The 19,228-nt window shown below is 61.8% G+C and overlaps 1 protein-coding gene across 1 annotated transcript in view; it reads right to left on the reverse strand.

Moving 5' to 3' along the window:
• The window catches only part of PIWIL1 (piwi like RNA-mediated gene silencing 1), a 1,966,306-nt gene extending 1,947,755 nt beyond the window's left edge, over positions 1-18,551 (reverse strand). The window contains exon 1 of the mRNA XM_078668015.1: positions 18,416-18,551. The gene's annotated coding sequence lies outside the window, so the exon portion shown is untranslated. The remainder of the gene's footprint in view (positions 1-18,415) is intronic.
• Between the last annotated feature and the right edge of the window lie 677 nt (positions 18,552-19,228).

Genomic DNA, 19,228 nt, shown 5'->3' on the forward strand with positions numbered 1-19,228 from the left:
TCGACGTCAAAAATGCCTTTATGCAGTCGGTGAGCCAGCACGAGAGAAACGTAACCAAATGAAATAAATATCTTCTTCAAACCGGTTGGTTTAAGTCAAGGTGAGTTTATTTCAGCTGTACACATAGGTGGATCTCAAAACGATCAAGCTAGGTATAAAACATCTCACGATGACTCCAATTGCACTTAAACTCATTCATTCCAGTTTCCTTTGCCTTTCTTTTGTACACCTAGTCCAATTTTAAAAATGTAAAACACGATTATAAGTACCAGAGAGAAAACGAGAAAAAAAAAAAGAAAGCTATAGTATGTTTTTCTCAGAAGAAAGTGGGGGTGGAAAGTTGACCAACCTGTAATGACATATTCTCTTTTCGAATGCTATTGTAAATTGAAAATGTCGTTTTCTGAATTCAGAGAGAATTGTGCAAACCTCTAGCAGATTAGACTAGTCAGTCTACCCTTACTGTTGCAATGAGTACTAACAGCAGGCCGAGCCTGAGTAGAGGTGCTTCTGGGAAACCGATTCGCCCTTTAAAACCCGCTGTGCTGCATTATTGAGGTGTAGACATGACGGGTGTCTTTTTGAAGACAATTGTGTCCCTGGTGTGATTAAGGCGGTGGAAATCCGAGCCTGATAACATTCTACTTAATGTGGGAGCTAAGACCATCCCTCAAAACTGGGACACGTAGTTATAGAATTGAAAAGTGCTGGAACGACCGTTCAAAAAAATGCACGTTTGGGCAAATTGGGGATGTCTGTTCAGCCTACACTGGGCCCCGTCTTCTCTGGTCCTCTCCCTTTAGACTGTTCTCTTGGATAATAATTCCCTACGCCTCTCAAGGCTAGTCTCATCTTCTCCACCCTGAGCTCTCCGTCCCAGTGCCCACTCTACTCCTCTCAACGCCAGTCCCTTCTGCTCCACCCTGAGCTCTCAGTCCCAGTGCCCACTCTACTCCTCTCAAGGCCAGTCTCTTCTGCTCCACCCTGAGCTCTCCGTCCCAGTGCCCACTCTTACCCCTCTCAAGGCCAGTCCCTTCTCCACCCTGAGCTCTCGGTCCCAGTGCCCACTCTTACTCCTCTCAACGCCAGTCCCTCCTGCTCCACCCTGAGCTCTCCGTCCCAGTGCCCACTCTTACTCCTCTCAAGGCCAGTCCCTTCTGCTCCACCCTGAGCTCTCCGTCCCAGTGCCCACTCTTACTCCTCTCAAGGCCAGTCCCTCCTGCTCCACCCTGAGCTCTCGGTCCCAGTGCCCACTCTACTCCTCTCAAGGCCAGTCCCTTCTGCTCCACCCTGAGCTCTCAGTCCCAGCGCCCACTCTTACTCCTCTCAACGCCAGTCCCTTCTTCTCCACCCTGAGCTCTCCGTCCCAGCGCCCACTCTTACTCCTCTCGAGGCCAGTCCCTTCTGCTCCACCCTGAGCTCTCGGTCCCAGTGCCCACTCTACTCCTCTCAAGGCCAGTCCCTTCTGCTCCACCCTGAGCTCTCGGTCCCAGTGCCCACTCTACTCCTCTCAAGGCCAGTCCCTTCTGCTCCACCCTGAGCTCTCAGTCCCAGTGCCCACTCTACTCCTCTCAAGGCCAGTCCCTTCTGCTCCACCCTGAGCTCTCGGTCCCAGTGCCCACTCTTACTCCTCTCAAGGCCAGTCCCTTCTGCTCCACCCTGAGCTCTCGGTCCCAGTGCCCACTCTTACCCCTCTCAAGGCCAGTCCCTTCTGCTCCACCCTGAGCTCTCCGTCCCAGTGCCCACTCTTACTCCTCTCAAAGCCAGTCCCTTCTGCTCCACCCTGAGCTCTCGGTCCCAGTGCCCACTCTTACTCCTCTCAAAGCCAGTCCCTTCTGCTCCACCCTGAGCTCTCGGTCCCAGTGCCCACTCTTACTCCTCTCAACGCCAGTCCCTTCTTCTCCACCCTGAGCTCTCCGTCCCAGCGCCCACTCTTACTCCTCTCGAGGCCAGTCCCTTCTGCTCCACCCTGAGCTCTCGGTCCCAGTGCCCACTCTACTCCTCAAGGCCAGTCCCTTCTTCTCCACCCTGAGCTCTCGGTCCCAGTGCCCACTCTTACTCCTCTCAACGCCAGTCCCTTCTGCACCACCCTGAGCTCTCCGTCCCAGTGCCCACTCTTACTCCTCTCGAGGCCAGTCCCTTCTGCTCCACCCTGAGCTCTCCGTCCCAGCGCCCACTCTTACTCCTCTCGAGGCCAGTCCCTCCTGCTCCACCCTGAGCTCTCGGTCCCAGTGCCCACTCTTACTCCTCTCGAGGCCAGTCCCTTCTGCTCCACCCTGAGCTCTCGGTCCCAGTGCCCACTCTACTCCTCAAGGCCAGTCCCTTCTTCTCCACCCTGAGCTCTCGGTCCCAGTGCCCACTCTTACTCCTCTCGAGGCCAGTCCCTTCTGCTCCACCCTGAGCTCTCCGTCCCAGCGCCCACTCTTACTCCTCTCAAGGCCACTCCCTTCTGCCCCACCCTGAGCTCTCGGTCCCAGCGCCCACTCTTACTCCTCTCAAGGCCAGTCCCTTCTGCTCCACCCTGAGCTCTCCGTCCCAGTGCCCACTCTTACTCCTCTCAAGGCCAGTCCCTCCTGCTCCACCCTGAGCTCTCGGTCCCAGTGCCCACTCTTACTCCTCTCAAGGCCAGTCCCTTCTGCTCCACCCTAAGCTCTCGGTCCCAGTGCCCACTCTTACCCCTCTCAAGGCCAGTCCCTTCTTCTCCACCCTGAGCTCTCCGTCCCAGTGCCCACTCTTACTCCTCTCAAGGCCAGTCCCTCCTGCTCCACCCTGAGCTCTCGGTCCCAGTGCCCACTCTTACTCCTCTCAAGGCCAGTCCCTTCTGCTCCACCCTGAGCTCTCGGTCCCAGTGCCCACTCTTACTCCTCTCAAGGCCAGTCCCTTCTGCTCCACCCTGAGCTCTCGGTCCCAGTGCCCACTCTACTTCTCTCGAGGCCAGTCCCTTCTGCTCCACCCTGAGCTCTCGGTCCCAGTGCCCACTCTTACTCCTCTCAAGGCCAGTCCCTTCTGCTCCACCCTGAGCTCTCGGTCCCAGTGCCCACTCTTACTCCTCTCAAGGCCAGTCCCTTCTGCTCCACCCTGAGCTCTCGGCCCAGTGCCCACTCTACTTCTCTCGAGGCCAGTCCCTTCTGCTCCACCCTGAGCTCTCGGTCCCAGTGCCCACTCTTACTCCTCTCAAGGCCAGTCCCTTCTGCTCCACCCTAAGCTCTCGGTCCCAGTGCCCACTCTTACCCCTCTCAAGGCCAGTCCCTTCTTCTCCACCCTGAGCTCTCCGTCCCAGTGCCCACTCTTACTCCTCTCAAGGCCAGTCCCTCCTGCTCCACCCTGAGCTCTCGGTCCCAGTGCCCACTCTTACTCCTCTCAAGGCCAGTCCCTTCTGCTCCACCCTGAGCTCTCGGTCCCAGTGCCCACTCTTACTCCTCTCAAGGCCAGTCCCTTCTGCTCCACCCTGAGCTCTCGGTCCCAGTGCCCACTCTACTTCTCTCGAGGCCAGTCCCTTCTGCTCCACCCTGAGCTCTCGGTCCCAGTGCCCACTCTTACTCCTCTCAAGGCCAGTCCCTTCTGCTCCACCCTGAGCTCTCGGTCCCAGTGCCCACTCTACTTCTCTCGAGGCCAGTCCCTTCTGCTCCACCCTGAGCTCTCGGTCCCAGTGCCCACTCTTACTCCTCTCAAGGCCAGTCCCTCCTGCTCCACCCTGAGCTCTCGGTCCCAGTGCCCACTCTTACTCCTCTCAAGGCCAGTCCCTTCTGCTCCACCCTGAGCTCTCGGTCCCAGTGCCCACTCTTACTCCTCTCAAGGCCAGTCCCTTCTGCTCCACCCTGAGCTCTCGGTCCCAGTGCCCACTCTACTTCTCTCGAGGCCAGTCCCTTCTGCTCCACCCTGAGCTCTCGGTCCCAGTGCCCACTCTACTCCTCTCAAGGCCAGTCCCTCCTGCTCCACCCTGAGCTCTCGATCCCAGTGCCCACTCTTACTCCTCTCAAGGCCAGTCCCTTCTGCTCCACCCTGAGCTCTCGGTCCCAGTGCCCACTCTTACTCCTCAAGGCCAGTCCCTCCTGCTCCACCCTGAGCTCTCGGTCCCAGTGCCCACTCTTACTCCTCTCAAGGCCAGTCCCTTCTGCTCCACCCTGAGCTCTCGGTCCCAGTGCCCACTCTTACTCCTCTCAAGGCCAGTCCCTTCTTCTCCACCCTGAGCTCTCGGTCCCAGCGCCCACTCTTACTCCTCTCAAGGCCAGTCCCTTCTCCACCATGAGCTCTCGGTCCCAGCGCCCACTCTTACTCCTCTCAAGGCCAGTCCCTTCTGCTCCACCCTGAGCTCTCGGTCCCAGTGCCCACTCTTACTCCTCAAGGCCAGTCCCTCCTGCTCCACCCTGAGCTCTCGGTCCCAGTGCCCACTCTTACTCCTCTCGAGGCCAGTCCCTTCTGCTCCACCCTGAGCTCTCGGTCCCAGTGCCCACTCTTACTCCTCTCAAGGCCAGTCCCTTCTGCTCCACCCTGAGCTCTCGGTCCCAGTGCCCACTCTTACTCCTTTCAAGGCCAGTCCCTTCTGCTCCACCCTGAGCTCTCGGTCCCAGTGCCCACTCTTACTCCTCTCAAGGCCAGTCCCTTCTGCTCCACCCTGAGCTCTCGGTCCCAGTGCCCACTCTTACTCCTCTCAAGGCCAGTCCCTTCTTCTCCACCCTGAGCTCTCGGTCCCAGTGCCCACTCTTACTCCTCAAGGCCAGTCCCTTCTGCTCCATCCTGAGCTCTCGGTCCCAGCGCCCACTCTTACTCCTCTCAAGGCCAGTCCCTTCTGCTCCATCCTGAGCTCTCGGTCCCAGCGCCCACTCTTACTCCTCTCAAGGCCAGTCCCTTCTGCTCCACCCTGAGCTCTCGGTCCCAGTGCCCACTCTTACCCCTCTCAAGGCCAGTCCCTTCTGCTCCACCCTGAGCTCTCCGTCCCAGCGCCCACTCCTACTCCTCTCAAGGCCAGTCCCTTCTGCTCCACCCTGAGCTCTCCGTCCCAGTGCCCACTCTTACTCCTCTCGAGGCCAGTCCCTTCTGCCCCACCCTGAGCTCTCGGTCCCAGTGCCCACTCTTACTCCTCTCAAGGCCAGTCCCTTCTTCTCCACCCTGAGCTCTCGGTCCCAGCGCCCACTCTTACTCCTCTCGAGGCCAGTCCCTTCTGCTCCACCCTGAGCTCTCGGTCCCAGTGCCCACTCTTACTCCTCTCAAGGCCAGTCCCTTCTGCTCCACCCTGAGCTCTCGGTCCCAGCGCCCACTCTTACTCCTCTCAAGGCCAGTCCCTTCTGCTCCACCCTGAGCTCTCGGTCCAAGTGCCCACTCTTACTCCTCAAGGCCAGTCCCTCCTGCTCCACCCTGAGCTCTCGGTCCCAGTGCCCACTCTTACTCCTCTCGAGGCCAGTCCCTTCTGCTCCACCCTGAGCTCTCGGTCCCAGTGCCCACTCTTACTCCTCTCAAGGCCAGTCCCTTCTGCTCCACCCTGAGCTCTCGGTCCCAGTGCCCACTCTTACTCCTCTCAAGGCCAGTCCCTTCTGCTCCACCCTGAGCTCTCGGTCCCAGTGCCCACTCTACTTCTCTCGAGGCCAGTCCCTTCTGCTCCACCCTGAGCTCTCGGTCCCAGTGCCCACTCTTACTCCTCTCAAGGCCAGTCCCTTCTGCTCCACCCTGAGCTCTCGGTCCCAGTGCCCACTCTACTCCTCTCAAGGCCAGTCCCTTCTGCTCCACCCTGAGCTCTCGGTCCCAGTGCCCACTCTTACCCCTCTCAAGGCCAGTCCCTCCTGCTCCACCCTGAGCTCTCGGTCCCAGCGCCCACTCTTACTCCTCTCAAAGCCAGTCCCTTCTGCTCCACCCTGAGCTCTCGGTCCCAGTGCCCACTCTTACTCCTCTCAAAGCCAGTCCCTCCTGCTCCACCCTGAGCTCTCGGTCCCAGTGCCCACTCTTACTCCTCTCAAAGCCAGTCCCTCCTGCTCCACCCTGAGCTCTCGGTCCCAGTGCCCACTCTTACTCCTCAAGGCCAGTCCCTTCTGCTCCATCCTGAGCTCTCGGTCCCAGCGCCCACTCTTACTCCTCTCAAGGCCAGTCCCTTCTGCTCCACCCTGAGCTCTCGGTCCCAGTGCCCACTCTACTTCTCTCAAGGCCAGTCCCTTCTGCTCCACCCTGAGCTCTCGGTCCCAGTGCCCACTCTTACTCCTCTCAAGGCCAGTCCCTTCTGCTCCACCCTGAGCTCTCGGTCCCAGTGCCCACTCTTACCCCTCTCAAGGCCAGTCCCTTCTTCTCCACCCTGAGCTCTCGGTCCCAGTGCCCACTCTACTCCTCTCAAGGCCAGTCCCTTCTGCTCCACCCTGAGCTCTCGGTCCCAGTGCCCACTCTACTCCTCTCAAGGCCAGTCCCTTCTGCTCCACCCTGAGCTCTCGGTCCCAGCGCCCACTCTTACTCCTCTCAAGGCCAGTCCCTTCTGCTCCACCCTGAGCTCTCGGTCCCAGTGCCCACTCTTACTCCTCTCAAGGCCAGTCCCTTCTGCTCCACCCTGAGCTCTCGGTCCCAGTGCCCACTCTTACTCCTCTCGAGGCCAGTCCCTTCTTCTTCACCCTGAGCTCTCGGTCCCAGCGCCCACTCTTACTCCTCTCAAGGCCAGTCCCTTCTTCTCCACCCTGAGCTCTCGGTCCCAGCGCCCACTCTTACTCCTCTCAAGGCCAGTCCCTTCTGCTCCACCCTGAGCTCTCGGTCCCAGTGCCCACTCTTACTCCTCAAGGCCAGTCCCTCCTGCTCCACCCTGAGCTCTCGGTCCCAGTGCCCACTCTTACTCCTCTCGAGGCCAGTCCCTTCTGCTCCACCCTGAGCTCTCGGTCCCAGTGCCCACTCTTACTCCTCAAGGCCAGTCCCTCCTGCTCCACCCTGAGCTCTCAGTCCCAGTGCCCACTCTTACTCCTCTCAAGGCCAGTCCCTCCTGCTCCACCCTGAGCTCTCGGTCCCAGTGCCCACTCTTACTCCTCTCGAGGCCAGTCCCTTCTGCTCCACCCTGAGCTCTCGGTCCCAGTGCCCACTCTTACTCCTCAAGGCCAGTCCCTCCTGCTCCACCCTGAGCTCTCAGTCCCAGTGCCCACTCTTACTCCTCTCAAGGCCAGTCCCTTCTGCTCCACCCTGAGCTCTCGGTCCCAGTGCCCACTCTACTTCTCTCGAGGCCAGTCCCTTCTGCTCCACCCTGAGCTCTCGGTCCCAGTGCCCACTCTTACTCCTCTCAAGGCCAGTCCCTTCTGCTCCACCCTGAGCTCTCGGTCCCAGTGCCCACTCTACTCCTCTCAAGGCCAGTCCCTTCTGCTCCACCCTGAGCTCTCGGTCCCAGTGCCCACTCTTACCCCTCTCAAGGCCAGTCCCTCCTGCTCCACCCTGAGCTCTCGGTCCCAGCGCCCACTCTTACTCCTCTCAAAGCCAGTCCCTTCTGCTCCACCCTGAGCTCTCGGTCCCAGTGCCCACTCTTACTCCTCTCAAAGCCAGTCCCTCCTGCTCCACCCTGAGCTCTCGGTCCCAGTGCCCACTCTTACTCCTCTCAAAGCCAGTCCCTCCTGCTCCACCCTGAGCTCTCGGTCCCAGTGCCCACTCTTACTCCTCAAGGCCAGTCCCTTCTGCTCCATCCTGAGCTCTCGGTCCCAGCGCCCACTCTTACTCCTCTCAAGGCCAGTCCCTTCTGCTCCACCCTGAGCTCTCGGTCCCAGTGCCCACTCTACTTCTCTCGAGGCCAGTCCCTTCTGCTCCACCCTGAGCTCTCGGTCCCAGTGCCCACTCTTACTCCTCTCAAGGCCAGTCCCTTCTGCTCCACCCTGAGCTCTCGGTCCCAGTGCCCACTCTTACCCCTCTCAAGGCCAGTCCCTTCTTCTCCACCCTGAGCTCTCGGTCCCAGTGCCCACTCTACTCCTCTCAAGGCCAGTCCCTTCTGCTCCACCCTGAGCTCTCCGTCCCAGCGCCCACTCTTACTCCTCTCAAGGCCAGTCCCTTCTGCTCCACCCTGAGCTCTCGGTCCCAGTGCCCACTCTTACCCCTCTCAAGGCCAGTCCCTCCTGCTCCACCCTGAGCTCTCGGTCCCAGTGCCCACTCTTACTCCTCAAGGCCAGTCCCTTCTGCTCCATCCTGAGCTCTCGGTCCCAGCGCCCACTCTTACTCCTCTCAAGGCCAGTCCCTTCTTCTCCACCCTGAGCTCTCGGTCCCAGCGCCCACTCTTACTCCTCTCAAGGCCAGTCCCTTCTGCTCCACCCTGAGCTCTCGGTCCCAGTGCCCACTCTTACTCCTCAAGGCCAGTCCCTCCTGCTCCACCCTGAGCTCTCGGTCCCAGTGCCCACTCTTACTCCTCGAGGCCAGTCCCTGCTGCTCCACCCTGAGCTCTCGGTGCCAGTGCCCACTCTTACTCCTCTCAAGGCCAGTCCCTTCTGCTCCACCCTGAGCTCTCGGTCCCAGTGCCCACTCTTACTCCTCTCAAGGCCAGTCCCTTCTGCTCCACCCTGAGCTCTCGGTCCCAGTGCCCACTCTTACTCCTCTCAAGGCCAGTCCCTTCTGCTCCACCCTGAGCTCTCGGTCCCAGTGCCCACTCTTACCCCTCTCAAGGCCAGTCCCTCCTGCTCCACCCTGAGCTCTCGGTCCCAGTGCCCACTCTTACTCCTCAAGGCCAGTCCCTTCTGCTCCATCCTGAGCTCTCGGTCCCAGTGCCCACTCTTACCCCTCTCAAGGCCAGTCCCTCCTGCTCCACCCTGAGCTCTCGGTCCCAGTGCCCACTCTTACTCCTCAAGGCCAGTCCCTTCTGCTCCACCCTGAGCTCTCGGTCCTAGTGCCCACTCTTACTCCTCTCAAGGCCAGTCCCTTCCCCACCCTGAGCTCTCGGTCCCAGTGCCCACTCTTACTCCTCTCAAGGCCAGTCCCTTCTGCTCCACCCTGAGCTCTCCGTCCCAGCGCCCACTCTACTCCTCTCAAGGCCACTCCCTCCTGCTCCACCCTGAGCTCTCGGTCCCAGCGCCCACTCTTACTCCTCTCAAGGCCAGTCCCTTCTGCTCCACCCTGAGCTCTCGGTCCCAGTGCCCACTCTTACTCCTCTCAAAGCCAGTCCCTTCTGCTCCACCCTGAGCTCTCGGTCCCAGTGCCCACTCTTACTCCTCTCAACGCCAGTCCCTTCTTCTCCACCCTGAGCTCTCGGTCCCAGTGCCCACTCTTACTCCTCTCAAGGCCAGTCCCTTCTGCTCCACCCTGAGCTCTCGGTCCCAGCGCCCACTCTTACTCCTCTCAAGGCCAGTCCCTTCTGCTCCACCCTGAGCTCTCGGTCCCAGTGCCCACTCTACTCCTCTCAAGGCCAGTCCCTCCTGCTCTACCCTGAGCTCTCGGTCCCAGCGCCCACTCTTACTCCTCTCAAGGCCAGTCCCTTCTGCTCCACCCTGAGCTCTCGGTCCCAGTGCCCACTCTTACCCCTCTCAAGGCCAGTCCCTTCTTCTCCACCCTGAGCTCTCGGTCCCAGTGCCCACTCTACTCCTCTCAAGGCCAGTCCCTTCTGCTCCACCCTGAGCTCTCGGTCCCAGTGCCCACTCTACTCCTCTCAAGGCCAGTCCCTTCTGCTTCACCCTGAGCTCTCGGTCCCAGTGCCCACTCTTACTCCTCTCAAGGCCAGTCTCTTCTGCTCCACCCTGAGCTCTCGGTCCCAGTGCCCACTCTTACTCCTCTCAAGGCCAGTCCCTTCTGCTCCACCCTGAGCTCTCGGTCCCAGTGCCCACTCTTACTCCTCTCAAGGCCAGTCCCTTCTGCTCCACCCTGAGCTCTCGGTCCCAGCGCCCACTCTTACTCCTCTCAAGGCCAGTCCATTCTGCTCCACCCTGAGCTCTCGGTCCCAGTGCCCACTCTTACTCCTCTCGAGGCCAGTCCCTCCTGCTCCACCCTGAGCTCTCGGTCCCAGTGCCCACTCTTACTCCTCAAGGCCAGTCCCTTCTGCTCCACCCTGAGCTCTCGGTCCCAGTGCCCACTCTTACTCCTCTCAAGGCCAGTCCCTTCTGCTCCACCCTGAGCTCTCGGTCCCAGTGCCCACTCTTACCCCTCTCAAGGCCAGTCCCTCCTGCTCCACCCTGAGCTCTCGGTCCCAGTGCCCACTCTTACTCCTCAAGGCCAGTCCCTTCTGCTCCATCCTGAGCTCTCGGTCCCAGTGCCCACTCTTACCCCTCTCAAGGCCAGTCCCTCCTGCTCCACCCTGAGCTCTCGGTCCCAGTGCCCACTCTTACTCCTCAAGGCCAGTCCCTTCTGCTCCACCCTGAGCTCTCGGTCCTAGTGCCCACTCTTACTCCTCTCAAGGCCAGTCCCTTCCCCACCCTGAGCTCTCGGTCCCAGTGCCCACTCTTACTCCTCTCAAGGCCAGTCCCTTCTGCTCCACCCTGAGCTCTCCGTCCCAGCGCCCACTCTACTCCTCTCAAGGCCACTCCCTCCTGCTCCACCCTGAGCTCTCGGTCCCAGCGCCCACTCTTACTCCTCTCAAGGCCAGTCCCTTCTGCTCCACCCTGAGCTCTCGGTCCCAGTGCCCACTCTTACTCCTCTCAAAGCCAGTCCCTTCTGCTCCACCCTGAGCTCTCGGTCCCAGTGCCCACTCTTACTCCTCTCAACGCCAGTCCCTTCTTCTCCACCCTGAGCTCTCGGTCCCAGTGCCCACTCTTACTCCTCTCAAGGCCAGTCCCTTCTGCTCCACCCTGAGCTCTCGGTCCCAGTGCCCACTCTTACTCCTCAAGGCCAGTCCCTTCTGCTCCACCCTGAGCTCTCGGTCCCAGCGCCCACTCTTACTCCTCTCAAGGCCAGTCCCTTCTGCTCCACCCTGAGCTCTCGGTCCCAGTGCCCACTCTACTCCTCTCAAGGCCAGTCCCTCCTGCTCTACCCTGAGCTCTCGATCCCAGTGCCCACTCTTACTCCTCTCAAGGCCACTCCCTTCTTCTCCACCCTGAGCTCTCGGTCCCAGCGCCCACTCTTACTCCTCTCAAGGCCAGTCCCTTCTGCTCCACCCTGAGCTCTCGGTCCCAGTGCCCACTCTTACCCCTCTCAAGGCCAGTCCCTTCTTCTCCACCCTGAGCTCTCGGTCCCAGTGCCCACTCTACTCCTCTCAAGGCCAGTCCCTTCTGCTCCACCCTGAGCTCTCCGTCCCAGTGCCCACTCTACTCCTCTCAAGGCCAGTCCCTTCTGCTCCACCCTGAGCTCTCGGTCCCAGTGCCCACTCTTACTCCTCTCAAGGCCAGTCCCTTCTGCTCCACCCTGAGCTCTCGGTCCCAGCGCCCACTCTTACTCCTCTCAAGGCCAGTCCCTTCTGCTCCACCCTGAGCTCTCGGTCCCAGTGCCCACTCTTACTCCTCTCAAGGCCAGTCCCTTCTGCTCCACCCTGAGCTCTCGGTCCCAGCGCCCACTCTTACTCCTCTCAAGGCCAGTCCATTCTGCTCCACCCTGAGCTCTCGGTCCCAGTGCCCACTCTTACTCCTCTCGAGGCCAGTCCCTCCTGCTCCACCCTGAGCTCTCGGTCCCAGTGCCCACTCTTACTCCTCAAGGCCAGTCCCTTCTGCTCCACCCTGAGCTCTCGGTCCCAGTGCCCACTCTTACTCCTCTCAACGCCAGTCCCTTCTGCTCCACCCTGAGCTCTCCGTCCCAGCGCCCACTCTTACTCCTCTCAAGGCCAGTCTCTTCTGCTCCACCCTGAGCTCTCGGTTCCAGTGCCCACTCTTACTCCTCTCAAGGCCACTCCCTTCTGCTCCACCCTGAGCTCTCCGTCCCAGTGCCCACTCTTACTCCTCTCAAGGCCAGTCCCTTCTGCTCCACCCTGAGCTCTCGGTCCCAGCGCCCACTCTTACTCCTCTCAAGGCCACTCCCTCCTGCTCCACCCTGAGCTCTCGGTCCCAGTGCCCACTCTTACTCCTCTCAAAGCCAGTCCCTTCTTCTCCACCCTGAGCTCTCGGTCCCAGTGCCCACTCTTACTCCTCTCAAAGCCAGTCCCTTCTGCTCCACCCTGAGCTCTCGGTCCCAGTGCCCACTCTTACTCCTCAAGGCCAGTCCCTTCTGCTCCACCCTGAGCTCTCGGTCCCAGTGCCCACTCTTACTCCTCTCAAGGCCAGTCCCTTCTTCTCCACCCTGAGCTCTCGGTCCCAGCGCCCACTCTTACTCCTCTCAAGGCCAGTCCCTTCTGCTCCACCCTGAGCTCTCGGTCCCAGTGCCCACTCTTACTCCTCTCAAGGCCAGTCCCTTCTGCTCCACCCTGAGCTCTCGGTCCCAGCGCCCACTCTTACTCCTCTCAAGGCCAGTCCCTTCTGCTCCACCCTGAGCTCTCGGTCCCAGTGCCCACTCTTACTCCTCTCGAGGCCAGTCCCTCCTGCTCCACCCTGAGCTCTCGGTCCCAGTGCCCACTCTTACACCTCTCAAAGCCAGTCCCTTCTGCTCCACCCTGAGCTCTCCGTCCCAGTGCCCACTCTTACTCCTCTCAAAGCCAGTCCCTTCTGCTCCACCCTGAGCTCTCGGTCCCAGTGCCCACTCTTACTCCTCTCAAAGCCAGTCCCTTCTTCTCCACCCTGAGCTCTCGGTCCCAGTGCCCACTCTACTCCTCTCAAGGCCAGTCCCTTCTGCTCCACCCTGAGCTCTCGGTCCCAGTGCCCACTCTTACTCCTCTCAAAGCCAGTCCCTTCTGCTCCACCCTGAGCTCTCGGTCCCAGTGCCCACTCTTACTCCTCTCGAGGCCAGTCCCTCCTGCTCCACCCTGAGCTCTCGGTCCCAGCGCCCACTCTACTCCTCTCAAGGCCAGTCCCTTCTGCTCCACCCTGAGCTCTCGGTCCCAGTGCCCACTCTTACTCCTCAAGGCCAGTCCCTTCTGCTCCACCCTGAGCTCTCGGTCCCAGTGCCCACTCTTACTCCTCAAGGCCAGTCCCTTCTGCTCCACCCTGAGCTCTCCGTCCCAGCGCCCACTCTTACTCCTCTCAAGGCCAGTCCCTTCCCCACCCTGAGCTCTCGGTCCCAGTGCCCACTCTACTCCTCAAGGCCAGTCCCTTCTTCTCCACCCTGAGCTCTCGGTCCCAGTGCCCACTCTTACTCCTCTCGAGGCCAGTCCCTTCTTCTCCACCCTGAGCTCTCGGTCCCAGCGCCCACTCTACTCCTCAAGGCCAGTCCCTCCTGCTCCACCCTGAGCTCTCGGTCCCAGTGCCCACTCTTACTCCTCTCGAGGCCAGTCCCTTCTGCTCCACCCTGAGCTCTCGGTCCCAGCGCCCACTCTACTCCTCAAGGCCAGTCCCTCCTGCTCCATATAACCCAGGGAAGCCCCTTCTCCGCCGGCCTCGTGCGCTGGCTCCAGCCGTCTCTCTCTCGTGCCCTCCACCCACGGTGGCTCTGCTGCTATTGTTGTTAACTGGGTCAAGTGGTTAATTGTGTAGATAATGGTTTTGTAAAAGTTAACCTTACGAAATTGTACGCTGTGGCCGCTTAAAACAGGATTTGGTCAAGTCTGTTTTTGTGAATATGAAGTTATAATGTCGTTTTATTGTTCAAATACATGTTAATGAATCCACAAATGCATATTACCACCACCACTCACGGTGGTGTGGCTGCTCGCCGCCCTGCCCCCTTCGCTCGTCTAGACCCACATCGGGCCCCTTCCCCACACTCCTCCCGGTCATCCAGTCCACTATCCCGGCTCGCACTCTTCTCGCCGCGGGGCCCTCCTCTGCTCCTAGCCTCCCGCGGGGCCCTCCTCTGCTCCCCAAACGGGCCCCTGCTCCTAGCCTCCCGCGGGGCCCTCCTCTGCTCTTCCCGAACGGGCCCCTGCTCCCCGCGGGCCCCTCCTCTCTGGTCCTAAAGCCTAGCGGCCCTTCTATACTCCTTCCAACCCTCAACGGGCCCTGCTCACCGACCCCCGTGGGCCCCTCTTCTGTGCTCAAGGGCCCCCTCCTCTATTCATCCCAAACCGGAACGGGTCCCTGACCCCCAGACCCCTCCCACCCTTGGACCTCTCATGGCTACCAAACCTCCCAGGGACCCCTCCTCGCTTCCAACACCCCCAGGGGCCCCTCCTACCCTTGGACCTCTCATCGCTACCAAACCTCCCAGGGACCCCTCCTCGCTTCCAACACCCCCAGGGGCCCCTCCTACCCTTGGACCTCTCATCGCTACCAAACCTCCCAGGGACCCCTCTCCGCTTCCAACACCCCCAGGGGCCCCTCCTACCCTTGGACCTCTCATCGCTACCAAACCTCCCAGGGACCCCTCCTCGCTTCCAACACCCCCAGGGGCCCCTCCTACCCTTGGACCTCTCATGGCTACCAAACCTCCCAGGGACCCCTCCTCGCTTCCAACACCCCCAGGGGCCCCTCCTACCCTTGGACCTCTCATCGCTACCAAACCTCCCAGGGACCCCTCCTCGCTTCCAACACCCCCAGGGGCCCCTCCTACCCTTGGACCTCTCATCGCTACCAAACCTCCCAGGGACCCCTCTCCGCTTCCAACACCCCCAAGGGCCCCTCCTACCCTTGGACCTCTCATCGCTACCAAACCTCCCAGGGACCCCTCCTCGCTTCCAACACCCCCAGGGGCCCCTCCTACCCTTGGACCTCTCATCGCTACCAAACCTCCCAGGGACCCCTCCTCGCTTCCAACACCCCCAGGGGCCCCTCCTACCCTTGGACCTCTCATCGCTACCAAACCTCCCAGGGACCCCTCCTCGCTTCCAACACCCCCAGGGACCCCTCCTACCCTTGGACCTCTCATGGCTACCAAACCTCCCAGGGACCCCTCCTCGCTTCCAACACCCCCAGGGGCCCCTCCTACCCTTGGACCTCTCATCGCTACCAAACCTCCCAGGGACCCCTCTCCGCTTCCAACACCCCCAGGGGCCCCTCCTACCCTTGGACCTCTCATCGCTACCAAACCTCCCAGGGACCCCTCCTCGCTTCCAACACCCCCAGGGGCCCCTCCTACCCTTGGACCTCTCATCGCTACCAAACCTCCCAGGGACCCCTCCTCGCTTCCAACACCCCCAGGGGCCCCTCCTACCCTTGGACCTCTCATCGCTACCAAACCTCCCAGGGACCCCTCCTCGCTTCCAACACCCCCAGGGGCCCCTCCCACCCTTGGACCTCTCATGGCTACCAAACCTCCCAGGGACCCCTCCTCGCTTCCAACACCCCCAGGGGCCCCTCCTACCCTTGGACCTCTCATCGCTACCAAACCTCCCAGGGACCCCTCCTCGCTTCCAACACCCCCAGGGGCCCCTCCTACCCTTGGACCTCTCATGGCTACCAAACCTCCCAGGGACCCCTCCTCGCTTCCAACACCCCCAGGGGCCCCTCCTACCCTTGGACCTCTCATCGCTACCAAACCTCCCAGGGACCCCTCTCCGCTTCCAACACCCCCAGGGGCCCCTCCTACCCTTGGACCTCTCATCGCTACCAAACCTCCCAGGGACCCCTCCTCGCTTCCAACACCCCCAGGGGCCCCTCCTACCCTTGGACCTCTCATCGCTACCAAACCTCCCAGGGACCCCTCCTCGCTTCCAACACCCCCAGGGGCCCCTCCTACCCTTGGACCTCTCATCGCTACCAAACCTCCCAGGGACCCCTCCTCGCTTCCAACACCCCCAGGGGCCCCTCCTACCCTTGGACCTCTCATCGCTACCAAACCTCCCAGGGACCCCTCTCCGCTTCCAACACCCCCAGGGGCCCCTCCTACCCTTGGACCTCTCATCGCTACCAAACCTCCCAGGGACCCCTCCTCGCTTCCAACACCCCCAGGGGCCCCTCCTACCCTTGGACCTCTCATCGCTACCAAACCTCCCAGGGACCCCTCCTCGCTTCCAACACCCCCAGGGGCCCCTCCTACCCTTGGACCTCTCATCGCTACCAAACCTCCCAGGGACCCCTCCTCGCTTCCAACACCCCCAGGGGCCCCTCCCACCCTTGGACCTCTCATGGCTACCAAACCTCCCAGGGACCCCTCCTCGCTTCCAACACCCCCAGGGGCCCCTCCTACCCTTGGACCTCTCATCGCTACCAAACCTCCCAGGGACCCCTCTCCGCTTCCAACACCCCCAGGGGCCCCTCCTACCCTTGGACCTCTCATCGCTACCAAACCTCCCAGGGACCCCTCCTCGCTTCCAACACCCCCAGGGGCCCCTCCCACCCTTGGACCTCTCATGGCTACCAAACCTCCCAGGGACCCCTCCTCGCTTCCAACACCCCCAGGGGCCCCTCCTACCCTTGGACCTCTCATGGCTACCAAACCTCCCAGGGACCCCTCCTCGCTTCCAACACCCCCAGGGGCCCCTCCTACCCTTGGACCTCTCATCGCTACCAAACCTCCCAGGGACCCCTCCTCGCTTCCAACACCCCCAGGGGCCCCTCCTACCCTTGGACCTCTCATCGCTACCAAACCTCCCAGGGACCCCTCTCCGCTTCCAACACCCCCAGGGGCCCCTCCTACCCTTGGACCTCTCATCGCTACCAAACCTCCCAGGGACCCCTCCTCGCTTCCAACACCCCCAGGGGCCCCTCCTACCCTTGGACCTCTCATGGCTACCAAACCTCCCAGGGACCCCTCCTCGCTTCCAACACCCCCAGGGGCCCCTCCTACCCTTGGACCTCTCATCGCTACCAAACCTCCCAGGGACCCCTCCTCGCTTCCAACACCCCCAGGGGCCCCTCCTACCCTTGGACCTCTCATCGCTACCAAACCTCCCAGGGACCCCTCTCCGCTTCCAACACCCCCAAGGGCCCCTCCTACCCTTGGACCTCTCATCGCTACCAAACCTCCCAGGGACCCCTCCTCGCTTCCAACACCCCCAGGGGCCCCTCCTACCCTTGGACCTCTCATCGCTACCAAACCTCCCAGGGACCCCTCCTCGCTTCCAACACCCCCAGGGGCCCCTCCTACCCTTGGACCTCTCATCGCTACCAAACCTCCCAGGGACCCCTCCTCGCTTCCAACACCCCCAGGGACCCCTCCTACCCTTGGACCTCTCATGGCTACCAAACCTCCCAGGGACCCCTCCTCGCTTCCAACACCCCCAGGGGCCCCTCCTACCCTTGGACCTCTCATCGCTACCAAACCTCCCAGGGACCCCTCTCCGCTTCCAACACCCCCAGGGGCCCCTCCTACCCTTGGACCTCTCATCGCTACCAAACCTCCCAGGGACCCCTCTCCGCTTCCAACACCCCCAGGGGCCCCTCCTACCCTTGGACCTCTCATCGCTACCAAACCTCCCAGGGACCCCTCCTCGCTTCCAACACCCCCAGGGGCCCCTCCTACCCTTGGACCTCTCATCGCTACCAAACCTCCCAGGGACCCCTCCTCGCTTCCAACACCCCCAGGGGCCCCTCCTACCCTTGGACCTCTCATCGCTACCAAACCTCCCAGGGACCCCTCCTCGCTTCCAACACCCCCAGGGGCCCCTCCTACCCTTGGACCTCTCATCGCTACCAAACCTCCCAGGGACCCCTCTCCGCTTCCAACACCCCCAGGGGCCCCTCCTACCCTTGGACCTCTCATCGCTACCAAACCTCCCAGGGACCCCTCCTCGCTTCCAACACCCCCAGGGGCCCCTCCTACCCTTGGACCTCTCATCGCTACCAAACCTCCCAGGGACCCCTCCTCGCTTCCAACACCCCCAGGGGCCCCTCCTACCCTTGGACCTCTCATCGCTACCAAACCTCCCAGGGACCCCTCCTCGCTTCCAACACCCCCAGGGGCCCCTCCCACCCTTGGACCTCTCATGGCTACCAAACCTCCCAGGGACCCCTCCTCGCTTCCAACACCCCCAGGGGCCCCTCCTACCCTTGGACCTCTCATCGCTACCAAACCTCCCAGGGACCCCTCTCCGCTTCCAACACCCCCAGGGGCCCCTCCTACCCTTGGACCTCTCATCGCTACCAAACCTCCCAGGGACCCCTCCTCGCTTCCAACACCCCCAGGGGCCCCTCCCACCCTTGGACCTCTCATGGCTACCAAACCTCCCAGGGACCCCTCCTCGCTTCCAACACCCCCAGGGGCCCCTCCTACCCTTGGACCTCTCATCGCTACCAAACCTCCCAGGGACCCCTCTTCGCTTCCAACACCCCCAGGGGCCCCTCCTACCCTTGGACCTCTCATCGCTACCAAACCTCCCAGGGACCCCGACACCCCCAGGGGCTCCGCCTCGTTTCCAACACCCCCAGGGGCCCCCTCCTCGCTTCCAACACCCCCAGGGGCCCCCTCCTCGCTTCCAACACCCCCAGGGGCCCCTCCTACCCTTGGACCTCTCATCGCTACCAAACCTCCCAGGGACCCCTCTTCGCTTCCAACACCACCAGGGGCCCCTCTCCAGCAGTAACAACCCCCCTGTGTTTGGCACCCCTCCGGGAGTCTCCCCCCTCAGCACACACGGGGGCCCGCCCTCCTGGGGGCTCCTCCTCACCCTTGCTGCCGTCCCGGGCTCCTCACACGCGGCTCTCCGTCTCCTTCGGCCGTTGCCCCGCAGTAGATTCGTCGCACTTCCGCTCCGCGCGAGCGCGCCCCAGCTCGGATCCCTCCGCGGCTCAAAGAGTCCCGGCAGGGGTGCCCGGGGAGGAGGCCTGCAGCCGCGCCCTTTTACCGGACGCTGAGTGCGCTGGTCTCAGCGGTGAGTGCGACGCACGTTGCCTCGCCCACGGCGCCGGTTGCCCTTCCGCCGCGGAGCTCCTCGCGGAAGAATACAACGTAACGGACGAAGCACTTCACTGCACTGCGCACGTCGAATTGACCCTGGCGCGGAGCACGTGCGAAACCGAAAGGCAATGACCCGCCCTCCGTCGCTCATTGGCCGAGAGCTGGGCGTCCGAGGCTGCGGATTGGCGGGTGTTTGGAGGAAGTGCGTAAGCGCGGAACGGATGGGGCTAGAGAAGGGAACGGAAGGGGGAAGTCATTGCAGAAAGAGGGAGCATCCTGGCCATGTGAGGGTGGGGTGCTAGAGAGTTGTACGGAGCTTTCAACGTGAGAAGGTTAGGGAAAGAGTTGCAGAATGATCAGCCAAAGAGAGGAAGCATTGCCAAACAGAAGGGTCGGGGATAGAGAGGAAGCAGGGCCATGCAGAAGGGTCAGGGATAGAGAGGCAGCAGGACCATGCAGAAGGGTCAGGGATAGAGAGGCAGCAGGACCATGCAGAAGGGTCAGGGATAGAGAGGCAGCATTGCCATGCAGAAGGGTCAGGGATAGAGAGGCAGCAATGCCATGCAGAAGGGTCAGGGATAGA

The sequence above is a fragment of the Lissotriton helveticus genome, chromosome 11 (assembly GCF_964261635.1).
Source record: "Lissotriton helveticus chromosome 11, aLisHel1.1, whole genome shotgun sequence".
In the NCBI taxonomy this organism is placed as follows: Eukaryota; Metazoa; Chordata; class Amphibia; order Caudata; family Salamandridae; genus Lissotriton; species Lissotriton helveticus.